Genomic DNA, 17,579 nt, shown 5'->3' on the forward strand with positions numbered 1-17,579 from the left:
GCTTACAACTAAAGACACAGCCACGCAAACACTGCGGCATGTGTACGGCTCCTTATGGGTACTGCAATATTTGAAGAGCTGGAGCGGCGTTCCGATGCTCTCCGTTACTCCTTTCAGACGAGACATAACCACGTGAAGAGCTATGGTGAAGACACGTGTTGTGTTCAATGGACCTGTCCTTGGCCAGGAAAAACAGGCACTCGCTTGTTTAATTATTTTGCGATCTAGATTTCTTCTTCTTCTTTGAAGTGAGAAGTTGTCCATCCGTCCGTCAGTCGGACTGACTGACTCCCCCCCCTCCCCAAAAAGAAAACTCTTCGGTTCTCCACGAATTACACAAATCACCCAAATCAGCGTTAAAAAAGCGGGAGGCGCCGAAAAGCGACTAATTTGCATCACTGGAGGCTGTCACTGCTCAGGAGGATCCTTGTTCACCTGAACTGATTTGTAAACTTTGCTCTAAATATGTGTTGGATATTTCTTTTGATTCATGTTGTTTTTTCTCTTGTAATGCATGAGTCTTCAGAGAGATATAATCACATGTATTATTCTGAAAGATTAAATGTTATTGTTGCCCAAATTAACTACACATGAGTTCCCAGATGGTTATCACACTTATTTCATCATCACATGTTTATTTAAAATGATATTACTTACTGTCATGATCATAATCAATAAGTACATCATTTATTATTCTCCTGTAAATAGCTGAGAGTCTTTGCTCGGGAAATACATTGTATAATATTAGTTATTTTTTTGCAGAGTAATTGTTGTTGTTGTTTTCCAAATAGAAAGTGGGTACTCTGATGTTTCATAGAACATTAATTATCATAATCAATAAGGAAATCATGTATTCTTCTGTTTGAAATAGCTGAGATTAAACACATGTATGCTGATACAACTGATCATGAAATCATTGAACAGACTTTACTGATGGGATGTGTGATCAAATTAAATGTTTGGATAATTAATAAAGGTTTGTCTTTCAAAAATTAAAAAAGGATGTTCTTCATTTTCATTTCATTTAATCATTTATTTGAACCGGGACATTAATGAACATTTTAAACAAAATAATGCTTTCAAGTTTATTTTCTCTCTTGAAAATGAGACCTTGTGTCTCAATGAGATTTTACACCTGTATAAATAACGGCTAAATAAAATTTAAAAAAGACTTAAAATCGTCAAAACTAAAGAAATTGTGTTTCTCCAGGATGGTGCAGTGGTGGTATGAATATGGCTTTCTGTCAAACACCTGGATAGCTCTCTTGTACAGCTGTTCTATGGGTTTCAGGTTTGTGGCACAAGCAAACGACCAGTTTATCAAACAGTATTCAATGTGGGATAGAATCATACAGTGGAGGTATGACTTTGCAGCACTGACAGAGAAAGGTCTAATTTGTTTAATATGTTTCAAGTTGAATTTAACGGTATTGGATACTTTCTTGATATGTTTCTTAAAAGTCAAGTTCGAGTCCAGAATGACTCCAAGATACTTGAAGTGGGGGACTAGTTCTAATTCTGCTCTGTTTAAAAACACGTTGGGTCCTTCGATGTTGACTGGTCATTTACTGAACTTCATGCATACTGTTTTTTTTGCATTTAACTTTAAGCACATGTTGTTCAGCCGGTGTTAAACCTTGTCCAAAGCTTTTGAGAGACAGGATGTGATTATTTCTGTATTTTTCCCGTGTCTAAAGATGACCGGATCATCGGCATACATGTTCTTGCATTATTTCCAAGGTGCCATACGAAGCTGATGGAGAACACGTGGAAGTGGTCTGAGACTATAACTGAGTTTCCCTCCTGAAACAAAGCAGTGTTCATCATCACTCAGTCTGACCCCTCCCTCACTAAAACATATGTTTGCGCATATCACAGGAGGGTTGCTTTAATACACATTTGCTGTAGTTGTTTATACCTTTTCAACTTTTCTTTGAAATATTAAGCTTCATCACTATTTGTCCTACTCTTCCAGTTTTACATTTCACTTTCAAGCTTTCAACAAAGTCAGTGCATTTGAGCTGAAACCATTTTCATTCAAATCTGCATTTTTACGCTCAGTTTAGCCGTTTGTAGCTACATGTAAAAGCAGCTACAGTCATTCAACTATTCAAATATTCAGCTTTTTCTGCATTTTCAGCTAAATTCATTTCAGGAGGAAATGAATTTTCTAGTTAAATAGTTTGGGTTGTTTAGAGGTAACATTCACTGTAAGTCAGGGAAGTTATGTTAACCTACACTTAAAGACGTTTGACCTTCATTTCAACAACTCAAAGCCCAGCAGGATGCGTTAGATCTCCTGAAGACAGTGAACGCACCACGCTGTTTCCCGTCTGCTGACCTTTGACCTTTGCTGTGCAGCAGCGGGCCCTGAAGATAAGACAATACTTCCTGTGAACCATGAATAATCTCACTCTAGTCTAGTCAATAATTGGCCCTGGCTGTGTTTGAATTAAATCCACAGATCAAGTTTCTTTCACAACTCATGCCTCCCGCTGCTTGGTTAATTAGCTGATCTGTTGTTCATTTGCAGCGCCTGCAGAGCGAGTTTCCTCCAAACACTGAGGCAACACAACACTTCACTTCATATGTGAAAACAAATAAATAAGTCCTTTAGTGTCCCGTTCTGTTTATGTTCCAACGCATCTCATGCTGGGCCAATGTCACCCAGAATCATACTAATAATTAGAGATGTTTAAATTAAAACGCCACAAAGACTGAAGTTCATTAGCAACTGCATGCGGCTCTTCAGTTCATATCGAATTGTATATGTGTGAGTGTGGGGGAGAGACACGGACTCCTGACAGTTAAACCTGATATTTAGTGGGTCTGTTAAGTATTGAATGCTGATCATTCTGACATAATTTGGCCGGTCAAAGTTGTTTGGGCTCGGATAAAATCGCTCCGTTACTTTCGTCGCGTGTGATTTTCGTCCCGGCTCTCCCTACGTATGTGTGGTGTCAGGTGTCAGTATGAGAGGATGACAGCGCCTCTAATTTTGATGTGGCCCAAGAGCCAATCACAATAATACCTGCGATGCAGTGAACCAAACCAAAACCTATCGTTGATTAAACACTATCTGACCATGAGCTGAGTTTGATCCTAAAATGGCAGGGAAGAAATGCACGGCTAAGCGAAAATATGAAGACGAACATAGGACGTTTGTGTGGGACAGTTCATATTTTTTTATCGAACGCATTTGCAAGCCATTTTGCCTAATTTTAGATTTTCATTTTATCTCTGTGAGAGAGAAAGGCTGAGAACAAAAGAGAGAAGGAGGGGGGGGGGGGGGGGGGGGGTGTGCACGTGCATCTGTGACTGTGTGTTTGATGTGGCTCTTTGCAGTAACATAGTAACATTTTGGCTCTTAACCTCTGACTGGTTGGCCACCCGTGAGCAATGTGGTAAATCAGATTGAAAAGATCAAACTGGAATGATCTTGACCTCAGTTCAACAAACCGTGTGATATAACGGCATAAGTGAAGTCAAAAAGCAAGAGTGAAGCTGGGCAACCATTGGCTAGCAGGGAAATATAACATTGTTGACCAATCAGATTCACACATTGAGAAACAGACATCAAGGCTTTTGTTCGTAGGTCTTTTAGGGTGACATTTGAGCTGTTCTCTGAACAGATGCACATATATATACATTTTTTTTAAAGATAATAGCTGATATGTTCCTTGATTGCATTTCAGCCGATGATTTTACCTGTTTTTCTCTCCACATGAAACAGTTTACCCGCATTAAACTAGAGCTTGCTCAAATATAATTGGTCAAAACTACTCAGACTACAAGACAGAAACCAGTTTGCGACAAGTTCCAACATCTTGTATGCTTTCCTCCAGATTATGCATTCATTTTCAGACATTTGTTTATACTGTCATGGAACAATGTATGTGTTAAACGGTTTTGGATGTAAAATCACACTGAAAGCTGAGACTTTATCGTCACTGTTTCCTTTCAGATTAGGTATTGGTTTTAGAACTAACACGCCAACAACCTCCTGACTGCAGTGAAGTCTCCAATTCTCATGAAAACCCACAGTAACCACACCACAGTTGGACTGCAAATCCCAAGACATTTATTTTTGCCCCGTTACTGTCGGCCAAAAGAAAATGTATGAAACCAAGACGATCCATTTAGATTTGAGTGAAGAGTGCTGCTCTTAAATACGCTTGTCACAAAGAAAAACAACTCATTAGCCAGTTAAAACCTGATCAGCTCGACGCATTTCCAGCCATCAACTTACAATATAACACTTAATAAGACAGTATTTCTCATACAAAAACCGTGATGGATTGAGAGAAGGAGAAGTGTTATAAGTGTAAGAAATGTGAGAACTACAATCGTTATCTCCGTCTGCACCGACACTGTTCACGCTGTACCTCCATTAGCTGATCAACATGTTTTCCGCAGACAAACATTTGTAGCTAACAGTCAACATACAAGCATTTAAGCTATTTTGTTTATTTTTAGCACCTGTCGGAGGTTGTTGCTGGAGGAAGTGATAGTGCAGGGATTAATTAAAGAGTGTAAGGCTTTGGAGATAACATGGCTCCACAAAGCCATCAACAACTGATAAAACCTCAGTGAATACAAACTTCTGAGAGATCTTTGCTTCATGTTTACACTGATGTGCTCCAACTTGTGTTTCATGAGGGCAGTCTGGGTTATACAAATGCTTCTAGCTGTGTGTGTGTGTGTGTGTGTGTGTGTGTGTGTGTGTGTGTGTGTGTGTGTGTGTGTGTGTGTGTGTGTGTGTGTGTGTGTGTGTGTACAGTGACATTTTAAAGTACCAGTTACTGATCTGTTATGAACCCAACACCAGACCACAGACCAGCACTGTTTAACTTGGCTTTTCTGTTCAGCGTTATTGAATAATTGCAATGTTTCGTATTTATTTGAGACACTCTCCTCTCTGTGTAATTAGGTATTGTGTGTGTGTGTGTGTGTGTGTGTGTGTGTGTGTGTGTGCGTGTGTGTGTGTGTGTGTGCACGAAAGGGGTTTTCCATTTCTTCAGTTTGAGTTTGCCAGGCAGTGAATTGGACACAGTGTTCATCATTTGTTCTCCATTATATCTGCAGGAAGAAACCGAGCAGTTTCCGTGAATCATTGTCGGATAAATCAGCTCCGAGCAGCTTCCAGATCCAAAGATCCATGCTGTGTATATATTTTTGCAAACAGCGGGGTTTGTTGAATGTAATTATATGATTCCAATGGAAATAAATCACCAGGGTCTGTTTGAGTTTGACGGACCGGTTGTCCAAAAGCAACACTTTCTTTGGGTTATTTTACAGAGAAGGTGGAGAGACGCTCCCAATAATGGCCTGCTGGCTCCTATTAGTGTACAGATTTTTCCACAATATTTGAACTGTTAAAGGTTGGGAAAAGTTAGATAGAGATACATCTACCTTTTCACAGCTAACTTAAGGGTTCATCTATGAAGATTAACGTGAATACATTTGATTACATACATTTAAATTCTACTCTGTCTGTTCATCCATGTTTGCTAGCTAGCATCCCTTGATTTTTGTGCATTTCCTGCCTTATTAGCACCAGCAACTGTAGATAAAGTGACTAACATTGGCAATAATTTGCATCATGTCACCTCTATGTGTTGTCCCAGTCTAAAAACACTGCTTCCTATTGCTTCTAACCTCTAAATCAACAACTGTTTGCTACCAAAATTGTGTTTCTAGCATGCAGACAAAGTAGGAAAAGCTTACTTGCCTTAACCTAATTTTTAAATGCTAAGTATCCTTTTAAATTAACTAAGATAAGATAAGATAAGACTTTATTCATCCCGAAGGAAATTGTTGTGCCAGAGTTACAAAAATACAATAAACACAGCAGCATAATAGCAAAACTGTACACTAAAAAGAGCAATTAAATATCTACAGGAAACATAGACGGTCACATGACTAACCAAACATCTCAAATACCACATGGATAAAAAGAGCTCATTGTTATATTCTATGTATAAGTTATTCACAGTTCCTGCTTGGTCATACCATTTTGGCCATTAGCGTATTTAGTTTCTACAAAAATGGTCTCCTATAGCCTGTAAGAAAATAAAAAATAAAAATAAAATATTTATTCTGAAAAGCGGATGTTCACAAACTTGACTTCCGGTTTTCGCGAGTAAATATCGTAAACTTTCGGTTAGCATTAGCATGTAACTAATATTATGTTTTGTGTACTTGAATTTAAGGAGAAATGAAACGTGGTGTTGCACACTAAACACACTGTCTTTAACCCTCACTTATTGACCAACAGATATTAGAATATTGTAAAACTAAAATCAGAAAACGACGTCCCCCCCCCAACACCGACCAATGGGAGAAGACTTTAGACTTTAAAGGAGAGGTGTCATGGCCATTTCCACTGATCATATTCCACTATTCACTTTCTCTACTAAACGGCTCGCAGCAGCTCCCCCCCCCCCCTCCGTGATTTCCTTGTTTAGCGATACACAGCCAAACAAAGCCAAACTCAACCTGAACACACACAAAGTCACAGCCGAAATAAAACCAATAAGTGTGGCTTAATATTGAGTAAGAAAAAGGTTTATAGGTTGATAAACGCTGTGAGAATGGGTCTGCAGAGAGAATTTCTCGCGATCCCAACTGTCTGTTATCAGCCTGCAGCACGGAGCAGAAATCAGCAGAGCTGCCTGCACTGAGTGTGTGTGTGGATTGGTCAATTTGGACCAATCAGCGGGGGCTTAACGTAACGGCTCGCGGACGTAACGTAACGGCTCCACGGATTGGCCCATTTAGTTCCGGGTACGTGCTTTCGTAAGCACGTACCCGGAAGAATCAAATGGATGATGACGTCATGATGACGTTTCACCAACGAGGCGTTTTAGGGAGGTATTTTCTGTTTTAGAGTTGTACTCGCTACAGGGTGTACTTTGAGGGTTTTGACTCTGCACACCGTTTACATGCAGAAAAACCTTCATAACACACAAGGGGACGGGTAATAACTGGAAAAGCATGACATGTGACCTTTAACATGTGATGAAAACAGGAAATCGGTCTCTTTTCTGATCCCATGCCAACGGAGCGGCATCATGGATGTATAATAAGAACTGGATACAGCGTGGGAGACGGGGCCTCGTTCATTCCTATGAGAGTTGCTCATTGGCGCATGAAGACAAAATGGCACAACTTTTGAGAGAGCGAAACGTCACGAATGTATTCATATAATCATATCATCCGTTCTTATTGTGCGTCCATGGGTAAAGGTAAAACTCATGTAGTGCTGAACACATCACATGAACATGCCGGGCGTCGCGGTCCCGTGGGTTGGATCCGCGTTCAGAATGCAGAGGAAAATAACTCTCAGAATAACGTTATTAGCACATTTTACAACTTGAGGACTGAATGTTTTTAATAAGGGCTATACAAACGTTCATACTGGGTAGTTTATTTAGTTTAATTTCAACGATTTACAGACGTCTCTTTCCCAATGTTAGTCAATGGGAAAAAGTATTTCCGGGCCCAGCGACTGATACGGAAGTGTAGTACTGCCGTTTGGCCACAACGAATATTTTCGTTTCGTTTATTTTAAGTTGACGAAACACTCGAGTCAAATGTAATTAAAGTCAGATCCACTCGTGTCTTAGATGGGGCAGTGATATCATAAACCTATTAATGTACGCATTCAAACACTTTTTCTTTTACCAGCTGTATTCACCTTGCAGGTGCAACTACGCAGCTTTTATCCTGGATAAAGTGTTTATGTCATGGATGTTTAAAGTTTAACTTCTTCATATGTGTCTAATATTATAGTTTTCATTCAGGAAGTATGACGCTGCGCTGTCAGTACGCTTCTCCATGTTTGTGATTGGTCGAATGCTCCAAATACCACCCCTCTCATGTGAACGCGCACCTAACTAGATAGGACACGGCTGGCTTGAGCGATCCAGTTGATAACCCGCGTCGTAGGACAGTTTAGCGAGAGCGCGTATGTTTTGGATTAGGCCAACCGGCTAACTCAAATATATCCAGGTTAGGTTGAACCAGCTTCGTAGTACAGGCCTCTGGACTCTTTTCAGCTAATCCTGGGCTCAGGGCTAAAAAAAAACTACAAGTGCAACTGAGAGACATCTGTGGCTTATGAAATTCAAGGTTGTGTCAATAGAAAAAAGCTAGAAGAGGGGAAACCACTCAGATCACGCTGCCTTCATGGAGGTGGAAACACAAATCAGCTCAGGTCCAGATTGCTGACATTGTCCCACTGTAATGTGTTCCTGTTGCCAGTTACTGTACGGGCGTGAAAACCAACGTTCATGGCTAATTTATGAAGTGTGGCTAAAACAAAAGAGCAAAATGCAAACCAGACCTTCTGCCTTTCAGGACTGTTTCATAATTCAAATCTAATTCAGAGTATGTTTAAGAAACACAAGTGGGTTTTTTCTACATTTTTCAAGTGAGGACAGGGGAATTGTCCACACTTCAAATCACACAAATAGAAGTACCCACGCGTACAACACAATTAGTAAACTACAAATACAATTTTAATCCATTTACTATGCACATTAAGGACCTGTTTTACTTTAAAGTCCCACAGATTTGTATCACTTGACACTGATCTGTTCTTGTTAAAACAACAAAGCCTTACCCAGAATAATAACTAGATGAATTTGTTCCGCAGAAAATGTATTGTCTCATTAGAATAACAAACTTTCAAGTAACTGTTCAATTGTGTTTTCGATAGTACACTTTTTTAATGCTTTTATTTCCTTTGTCTTGTCTGAAAGACAAACGAATCCTTTAAAAACATTGCCTATGAGTGTAGCTATTGTTAAGTACAAATAGTACATTTTCTTAAAAGTTTCAGATGAGAACAATTTAAAGCATTTCTGTTGACCGTGCCTTTAAAGTAATGCATATAGAGCGGTGCAGCGATGACGTATTTACCCGGAAGCAGCGGCGCCGGATTCATTTCAGAAGTGGGGGGGCCAAAAAGTGTGTGTGTGTGTATGTGAAAGAAATGCTAAATCTACAGTGGTAATCAGTCCGCCAGTGCCTCCGCCAGGGCGGAGTGGTAATCACTCCGCCTCTCTGGCTACAGGAGGTAATGCAATTCATGAAACTTATTTAAAGAAATTCAAGAAATTGACATAAATTATTTATTCAACCGATGAACAATAGTTGTAATACAGTTACGAAAAGGACGAAGAGCCACTCGAACTGGCCTGGCTGGGGCGTAATATTAACTGTATAATAAAATAGGTCTTCCAATGAAACTATTGGTTAATAACACCTAACACAAGCTGTGATGTCATGTAATCAAAATCACATGACTCAAATGTCCAATCACAGGTGAGGGTGGAGGCGGAGCACCCTTCAAACAAATGTCCGACATTAGGCTAAAGCTAAAGAACATTTCCACGTGGCTAAATCTACACAATCTTCCTAGATTTTGCCGAAGTAAACCTCCCTTCGCTCACTGGCAAAGCAGAAGCTCCGGAGCACTTTTTTGAGGTCCAGGCCGTCGGTCAAATCTTTGTGGATGTGGAGGAAGAGAAGGTGATTTAAGCGGCGCTCGGACATTGTTGAACGGAGGAACGTCTTCAACCGACGGAGGCTGGAGAAGCTCCGCTCAGCTGTTGCATTTGACATTGGCACAGTCAAATACAGCCGTAGAAGTTTATCCACTTCACTGAAGAGGGATTGCGTGCCTCGTCCCTGTGCCGCCAGCATGTCGGTGATTGTGGACACCTTTGTCACCTGCATGATGGGTCTTTCAGCGGCGGAACTACTGTTGTGTGCCTGCAAAACTGCTGGAAACAGTGACAACTGGGTGGACAGCCGTTCCATGTCAATATCACCTGTGTACATGTCGACCAGATTTTGGGGGATGTTGATGCTGCCGAAACCAGGGGGACTGTTTACTGCTGTGAGGAGTACCTGCTCCATACTCATCAGCAGCTGCAGAGTGGGTTGGTTAAACCTGCGAGTCAGCTCAGAAGTGAGCAGGTCAACTACCTCAAAAAACTGGCTCCTGAAGTAGTCCTCTGGATTTTCCCACTGATGAGACGCATCCCCATCATCATAACGGCGTGGAGCGCGCCGCCTTGGAGGAAGAGCCGGGGCCTGGACCAGGTCGCTCATGTTCGTTCTTTGGGCCTCTTCAAAGATGCTGTGGAATGCCTCTGTGGACCTCAGGTTTGTGTAGTGTGTCTGGAGCATCTGCACTGCTGACTTAACTGTCTCTGCTGAGAGGTCTTTGGACTGGAGCACCCGAGCCACCTCTTCCGCAGAAGAAAACAGTGTAAGACACACTTTCAATCCGAAGAACACACTAAATTGAGTCATCAATGCCTGCAGCCCTGGTGCCTTCTTGCTTGCTTCTGTGTTCCCCCCCATTCGGATTATTTCATCCAACGTGTCGTAGACGGCTTCATAATTCGCAAGCAGGGATTTTATTGCACTGCCTCTGGCTGTCCAGCGAGTGGGGCAGAGCGATGTGAGGCCACTGACAGTAGGAGAGGCAGCAGCTGCAGCATCCCTAATGGTATTAAAGATGGCAAGTCGTTTTGGTGAGTTGTTGATGACCTCATGTATGTCGTGAACTAAACTGAAGGCACCACGTACCATGTTGCACTTTGAAGCAGCTTCCTGGAGTATGAGGTTTAAGCTGTGATTAGTGCAATGCATTGAGATTGCTTTGGGATTGATGTCTTTAAAACGTTTGGCCACACCTGACATTTGTCCCTGTAGAACAGATGCGCCATCGTAGGTTTGCCCTCTCATGTCACCAATGTCCAGGCCGCATCTCAGTAACATGTCCTTAATAGTAAGCGTTATTGATAATGCGTCAGTCTTAGGACAGTCATACATTCCTATGAAGTCTTCATGGACAACATAATCAGCTGATACCCATCGTATAGTCAGAGACAATTGTTCATGCCCGGAGCAATCGCGAGTTTCATCCACAATAACTGCATAATGTTCTGCATTGTTTTTAATTTCTGTTAATAAAGTGGTGAGAGATTCCCGATACATTTGGTTTATGAGTTCATTGATTGTCTCGTGTGATGCATATTTCCCGGTGAGCATGAAGCTTCTCAGAGTGGGGTTTTTATCAGCTACGAGTTCTACTAGCCTTTTGAAATTGCTCTCCTTATCCTCATGCCCCCTGATTGCTAGGCCCTGTCGGGTTAGAAACTGCAGACAGCGCAGCTGCTCCATCATCCCATCTCTTCTTTTTTCCTGCTCAATACGCTCCTGTTGGACAAGCTGGATGTTGACTGGTGTTTGACTGAAGAACACACACTTTTTTTGAACACACTCTCTGTGAACATTGGACTTTTCGTGGCTGTCCAGGAGGCTTGGGCACTTTTTCCAGTTATTACATCCGGTATTTACAAAACTGTCATCTCCACATTTTGAGAAAGTTACCAGCCGTTTGACAATAGCAAATCTGCAAATTTCACAGAAGGCCCGTTTAGTGGTTTTACAAAGAATTAGCCACTTTCGGTTTTTGTACCATTCTGCATTAAAGTACCTTTCTCTTTGTCCAAACGATCTAGCGGTCTCCTTTTTATCAACAATTAGCTGTGCAGCTTTACCCGTCTCGATGTCGCGACAACAAGCCTCCACGCAGTCGGAACCAGCCTGTTTCGGTTCAACGAGGCCTGCGGTTTTGACAGTCTCTGCGGCCGCAGAGCTGCTGCTTTTGGGTTTATCTGGCTGCGCTGGTTCTATAGTTGAAGGTCCAGGCTCCGGAGTTGTGGTGGATGTCAGGGATGTGACATTGAAGTGGTTGAATTTAAGTTTAGTTTGACTGTATTTCATTTTCTTATGCGCTGGTTCTTCTGACATGTTTGCGAGCTAAGTTTATCTTTCTAGGTTAACGGCTGCCACACACAGAACAACGTAACAAATAAACAAATCTCAGCTTTTTTATTGGTTGTAATGTAGGCTACTTGATACATTTGAATGGTGTGACAAAGTCCTCTTTGATTGGATTAAAATGTACATATTCTTCCTGTTATGTTTGCCTGCTTTATTTTACCTAGTGCAATATTTGAACTGCTCGCATTGACCCAAAGACACATTTTGAGTTGTATACACTGTTGGAAAGAGGAGATTCCTAGCTTTCTAATGATATCAGGATTGTTGTTGTACTCCAAATATTAAGCAAAATGTCACATTATATAATGATTGCCACCGAGTCATAATTTTGAGAAAAAGACGTTCAAAGTTTCCTCTTCTCTGGAATCCATCGATCTGATTGATTATTAGCGGGGCAAATGACCAGAGTAGCTATGGAGGGAAAATATTTTCGTTTGGATTACTTGTCTGGGGTAAACTCGCAAGTGTGTCTGTGTTAAACACACAGACGAGAAACACCGGCTGTTGTTATGCCCTGTGACGTTAAATTACTCCGTTCTCCTCTTGTAATTATGCCGTTACAAGCTTTCAAAGTTGTATTTATCATCTGGATTTGCCGAAACAAGTTTAATATTCTGAAAGCCAAGACTTTGTTTATTTGAAATCAGATGAAACTGTCACGGACCCTGCCGTGTTATCTAGATTACTATACGGTTTACATTAATACTTTCAGTGAGAGGGAGGGGGAGGGGAGCTGCTGCTGCTGCTGCGCTGAGGGGGAGCCGAGTGAGAGCGAGGTGCCTGTCTTCTTCCCTTTACAAGCTTCAAAACTGTATTTATCGTTTGTTTTTGGAAATAAAAGTTTAATATTCTGAAAGCCAAGACTTTGCTTATTTAAAATCAAACAAAAAACTCGAACCCCGGAAAAATATTTTTTTACACAAATACACGTATATTTTTGAATTGATCCATAAAAGTGGGGGGGCCAATGGCCCCTTGGCCCCCCTGCTTCCGGCGCCCCTGCCCGGAAGTGAACTGCATTGTTCCCTCAACAAAAAAGCAATGGGATTTCTCCATAGGATTTTGGAAAATAGCTCGAAATAAGGTCTGTGGAAAACGAACCTGTTTGATAAATGCACGTTTTGTTCAGCCGGACAATCTTCACATGTCTACCCTACTTTTATCATTTTTGAATCATAAATCTAATCGCCAGAAGCAAAATGCTAACGTTATGCTATAAACGAACTACAGCCAAGTAGCAGTCGCACAACTTCAACGTCACGCTAACTTAAGATCCATATTCAAAAGTACAGATTAAAAATGTTACAAGTTGAAGCGTTTGTTTGAACAGTTTGCAGAAGGCAGGTACTGGCTTTCAAGCAGAACACGGGGAAAAACAAACTTAGAGGAGCGTTTACGTGTTCGGCGTAATGACGTACATCGTCCTCGACAACTTCTGTAGTCCTGTTCAGCCACTTGTTAACAACCATCGGATTTCAGACACGTGAATTCTTCAGAAATCACCAGTGGGGTCACTGCTGATGGATTTAATGTCGTAGAACAAAACGTGACCCGTCTCTTCAATGTGTCTCAACCACAGACCTTAATTCCAGCTATTTTCTAAAATCCTATGGAGAAATCCCATTGGCTCTGAGACTCGGGAACAGGAAGTGGTCAAATGCTGACTCACTTCCGGGTTTCAGGACTCGTCACTGCCATACTTGCCAACCTTGAGACCTCAGAAATCGGGAGCATTTCAAAATGCAAAATGAGGGGGGGGGGGGGGGGGTGCTAGTGGATCGCCAGAGCTGTTAGATTAACATTCAAATGCTTATTGTAGTTCTAAGTGTAATGCCTTGCGGCCTTTAGCACCATCCTTGATGGAGCATATGTGTGGGCACGAAAGGAGTGAGCAGAGAATAGAGTAGTTGTCGATTTGTGTTCTGTTTTCTGTGACTATCTGCCTCACCCTCTCAGACTTTCAGTTGCGCGCGCTACTAAAGACACGTGTTACCATGGAAACCACACAATGGTGTAGCTGTATCAAAGTCAGAGTGGAAACGGTACTGAGTAAATCTGACTTTGTCAGAAATCGGGAGAAATATGACCCCGGGAGGAAACCGGGAGAGGGCAATGAAATCGGGAGTCTCCCGCGAAAATCGGGAGGGTTGACAAGTATGGTCACTGCCCCACTCTATTTGTCCGTGTCAATAAAGTGCCCACTGCCAAAAACTGATGTCAGAGTAAATGATTTATTTTGTCTGAATTAAACTTAAATATACATCACTTGCGTTTCTCCATCTCCTCTTCTTGTACGTTCATACTGCTCTACGTGCAAAATGTTCCTTTACAATGAGAACGTTATGTAGTACATTTTGTTTATATAACGTAAGCTTGTAATGAAGCATTCACGGTGTATTGTTGCCAATTTTGTAACTTAACGGATCTCCATATTCCTTCCAAACGAAAAAGCAGCGGCTGTGATGTTCTCCAGACGCCGTCTCAAATTAAATCTTGGCACCGCGTTCGCACTCTAACACGTGCACCTTATGTGGTTCCACACCTACAGTACTCCCCAAAGCCATTAAAAATAATACGAGAGTTTTGATTTCAGCCCGAGTAAAAGGTTAATCCAGAATTGAAACTCACCTCTCGTGTGAGTCCTGCAGGAATTAGAGTATCTGGGGACATCGTGTAATTGGTGGTAATTGTGGAGGCGGTCAGTAATTTTGACACCATTTAAAAACGTCTGTTCTTTGTCGAGGTAAAACTCCATTGATATTACCATCATTTGTTTTTTGGAAAATCTTGTGTTAAAGTTAATGTTCACAACTGCTGCGCCTCAACAGAGAGACCAGTGAAGAAGAAAATAAACCAATTAGCAAACATCTTGGAAACCATTCTTCCCACGTGTTTAGTAAATACTTTGGAAGCACATTGTGTCCTTTAAATGTGTTGTGAAGTTTACTTTATTCCGTGAAGTAGCTGCCAAAGCGGCAGTGGGTGATTCATCATTAATATCACATCATAAATATCCAACAAAAAAGCTCCTAAACCTTTGAACCCCAGGCTGTTAATCTCTGTTTCATTTACAAGTTTACAAGCAAATAGCCACAACATGTCTTCGTTAAATGTCTTCGTTAAATTTAATAGTATCAACTATATTGAAGAGATTAGGCTTCAAGGAAATGGGATTAGGTGGTGTTGGGCTTGTTTAATGGCATTTTTTTAATGCATTTATTCAAAGTTATTGCCTGTTATTGGAGGGAAATATCTTTACTTCATTAAATGTAGTGGTCAAATTGTGGATTAAGATTGAGTAATACAAAATATAATGATGACGTTATGATATATTGTTAAGCAACAGTTTAGTGGAATAATATTAGACTGTTAATTATTAACAATGTGGGTTTTTTCTTCATTCAAATCTGAAACTAGCTAGGTTTAAATGTTTGATTTATTTGCTAAAACCGTCCCTTCGCTAAGAAAAGAAGCAGCAGCTGTGTTTCTCTGGACCGACGCCATCAGCTTGTGTTTAGCTTCACAGCGTCACTCAGCTAACGGTGTGTGTGTGTGTGCGTGCGTGCGTGTGTGTGAATTAATTGAGAGAAGCATCTGCAAGTATTTCACCTCTTCTCGTAAAAGGCTGCAATCATGGTTTTGGTTTTGGGATCAAAGCAGATGTCGTTGTGAAGAAATCCAGATTTAGCAACAAAAACAAGCAGCCATAGCTCTTCTACTTGTATCCTCTTAATGCTAAGCTACATCATTAATGATCTTCAGGTGATGCCGTTTAAGTTAACGGGGTCAGATAGAGAGGGGGTGACATCCTGAGCCTCAGTATAGCAAATGACCTCATAAATTCCTTCTCGAAAAGCAGCGGTAGGGGGCGGCGGAAATTCCCGCGCAGAGACCCACCCCGAAGAGTTTCTGCTGTGGTTTCTTTCAATTTACTACGGCACTACAAGAGTGGATACAGGCAGCAGCAACAATACAAATCAGAGCATTTCATTCAGAGCAGTGGTGTTGATAAAACTCAGAACAAAAGAGGGTTAGTTTTATTGTTTGTTGGAAGTGGGGCATTAGATGCTTGGATGTCACATTAACGGGTCGGATTTTGACTTTTAAAAACCTGTATGTTAGTTTTCAGAGATATTTAAGTAGATCTGTATAAATCAAAAGGCCAAAACAGTCTGCATCTGGATTAAAGCAGTGTTATGTAATGATGAATTATCGCTTTATTCAGTTGTATTTTGTATTGCCATTAAAATCATTAAGGGGCTAATTTAAAATACCAGATAACAGTGATCGTTGTTATACACTTTGTCAAACTTTAACCACTTACACTGTGGACTTTAATTTAAAACCCATGTTTTAACTTCTCTCAAATCATTAATAACTGGAATAAACAGCATCTTATCTAGGGTTGCAAAGGGGTGGAAAGTTTCCGGTAAATTTCCGGAAAGTTTCGATGGGAAGTTAAGCTGGAAATATTCGATGCAAAATTAAACAAAAAACATGACATTTCAAGAGATTTTTTTTAATTTTTTTTTTAAAAGTAGAACAGAACAACTTTTAATTATTTTATTGAACAATTATTTGTTTAATTGAAGAACGAAAACAGGAATGTTGAGTTAAATATTACTCATCTGTGCATGGGATGGAGGGGGTGTGGTCTCAATAGCCATGCAGTAAGCAGTGTGCTATGGCATGGATATTCAAGTGTACTTGAATGGCATCTGTTTGCTCTAGTCAAGATTATGCTAAAATATACTTTCCCCAACTACATTTAAGTTCCCAGCCAACCTTCAATTTGGAAAATTCCCAGTTTATTCACATACATTTCCGTTTATTCCCATGGAAAGTTTCCATCTTTGAAAACTCCCGGACTTTTGTAACCCTAATATCTTGACTATTTCTAAATGAAAATGAACAACATTTCTCCAAATGGGCCAGTGTTATTTCCAGCTCTTGTACTTATATGTCATTCGATATGTAGAATTAGTTGTTAAAAATAACATTATTCGATTTTGGATTTCATAAGACCATTTTAAAAAATCTTTTTTGCAATCAAAAGAAAGACAATGGACATTTTTAAACAACAAGGCTTTCTCCCTTCTTCATTAAGGATATCATTAGATGCACGCAGGGGTAGACATTAAGGGTAAAATTGTATTATTACTGGCCCCACCATTGTAACCACTGGCCCGGAGCATTCGTCCAAAAAAAATCGACTAATAATGAAGAAAATGAACACATTTGTTGCAATAGTAATTTATGCACTAACTACCTTACTACTTGTACTACAACATTTGAATCATCAGTTCTTCCTCATTTCCTCAATTGTTCATATTTGGTTTATTAAAATAATGATATTGTGGTCATTGTTAAAAAATGTCTGCTATTATTATGAGTATTATTATTTGTATAATGCGCTTTCTGCCTTCCTGTCATTATCAGGAGTTAGATATGTAATGGCTATGTATTAGATTAGATTATAACCTTCATTATCCTAAACTGCTGGGACATTTCCCTAGCCAATACCTTTTATATTTTCTACTCTTCACTTACTTGTCAGCATAGGTCGGCATTGATGTACAGAGCCGACAGAAGACCTTGTTATATTGGCATCATATTGAGAGGTGCAGTGACGTGTCCTAAAACCAGGAAGTATAAACTGCTGGTTTCCTCGACAAAAAGCAATGGGATTTCTCCACAGGGTTTTGGAAAAT

The sequence above is a fragment of the Notothenia rossii genome (genome assembly GCF_949606895.1).
Source record: "Notothenia rossii genome assembly, chromosome: 3".
Lineage (NCBI taxonomy): Eukaryota > Metazoa > Chordata > Actinopteri > Perciformes > Nototheniidae > Notothenia > Notothenia rossii.